General features: G+C 44.8%; 1 non-coding gene across 1 annotated transcript; it reads right to left on the bottom strand.

Moving 5' to 3' along the window:
• Positions 1-245: 245 nt before the first annotated feature.
• On the bottom strand, positions 246-352 carry LOC120267281. Its single transcript, XR_005538432.1, has one exon. It is a non-coding gene; the product is annotated as a small nucleolar RNA R71 (small nucleolar RNA).
• Positions 353-1,666: the final 1,314 nt, after the last annotated feature.

Raw genomic sequence — 1,666 nt, 5'->3', positions numbered from 1 at the left:
CCGCACAATTCAATGGTTTGGCCGATGAGGATCCAAACAGTCACATAGAGAGCTTTCTCGAGGTGTGTGATATGCTGAAGATAAATGGGGTAACTGATGATGCCATCAAATTGAGAGCATTCACATTTTCCCTGAAGTGGAGAGAGAAGCAGTGGCTACACTAGTTACCTAGAGCGTCAATTACCACGTGGGAGGAGATGGTGGAAGCTTTTCTAGCTCGTTATTTTCCTCCAGGAAAATCAACAAAGCTTAGGAACGAGATCTCATCCTTTGTTCAGTTGGAATTGGAGTCTCTATTGAAGACATGGGAAAGGTTCAAGGAGCTCCTGAGAAAGTGCCCGCAACACGGATTCCTGGAGTGGATGATTGTTCAAACCTTTTACAATGGTTTGAACCTGAGTACAAGGGAACTCTTCGATGCGGCAACAGGAGGTACCTTAGGTAGCAAGACCCCCGATGAGGCCCGTTTGTTGATTGAAGAAATGGGGTTAAATAGCTACCAATGGAATGCTAGGGAGAAAAAATAAGTGGCCGGTCTCCATGAGATAGATACGGTAACTTCATTGGCGGCCCAAGTGGAAAATTTGAGTAAGAAGTTAGATCTTATAACTTCATATAGAGTGGTGGCCGTGACCAATTGCACCGGGTGTGGTGGAGGACATGCTCCCTCCGTTTGCCCGATCTCTATTGGTGATGTTTCTTCGGTGGAGAATGTTGATTTTGTAGGTAATGGCATGAGACCTCAAGGAAACCCATATAGCAATACCTACAATCCAGGTTGAAAGAATCATCCCAATTTCTCATGGAGTAATCAAGGTCCACAAAAGGCCATGGGGCCACCGGGTTTCCAACAACAACAACAAGCCCCTCAGGTGGAAAACAGAGTCTCAGTTTTGGAAACCTGAATGAGTGACCTAGAGAAGCACTTTACTAGATTTACACAATTTGCAAATACAACGTTTGAATCAGTCGAGTCTACACTTCGCAACCACACCGCCTCGTTGCATAATCTTGAAAATCAAGTGGGGCAAATTGCGAAGTCTCTCTCTGGAAGGCCACATGGAAGCTTGCCGAGCAATACAGAGACCAATCCTAGAAAGCACATGAAGGTGATCACTTTGAGAAGTTGTCATGAGGTTGAAGGTAGGCTTCCGAGTGAGAAACCAAAAGAACACATACCCGAGGCTATAGAGGTTGAAGAGGGAACAAGCAAAGAGAAAAAGGTGGTACCCCCATCTTTCAAGCCAAGAATCCCTTATCCCTCTAGATTGAAAAATGACCAAGGGGATGAATAATACAAGAAGTTCCTGAGTTTGTCCAAGCAACTCAACATTAATATTCCTTTTGTTGAGGCATTGGTCCAAATGCCTAAGTATGCGAAGTTCTTGAAAGACTTGTTGACTAACAAGAGGAAGTTGGAGGAAAGTGCTTCAGTGATTTTAGATGCTTCATGCTCGACAGTGTTGCAAAAGAATATGCCAAACAAGATGAAAAACCCGGGAAGCTTCATCATTCCGTGTAATATTGGCAATCTAGGTAAAGAAATGGCATTGGCGGACTCAGGGGCCACTATCAACGTCATGCCATACACCTTCTTTCAAAAGCTAGGCTAGGGCGAGCCTAGGCCTACTCGAATGACTTTGCAACTAGCGGACCGAACAGTGTG

Source organism: Dioscorea cayenensis, chromosome 1 (assembly GCF_009730915.1).
Source record: "Dioscorea cayenensis subsp. rotundata cultivar TDr96_F1 chromosome 1, TDr96_F1_v2_PseudoChromosome.rev07_lg8_w22 25.fasta, whole genome shotgun sequence".
NCBI classification, from domain to species: domain Eukaryota; kingdom Viridiplantae; phylum Streptophyta; class Magnoliopsida; order Dioscoreales; family Dioscoreaceae; genus Dioscorea; species Dioscorea cayenensis.
Note: the sequence above shows the minus strand (reverse complement) of the source record. Positions and strands in the feature narration are given on the sequence as shown.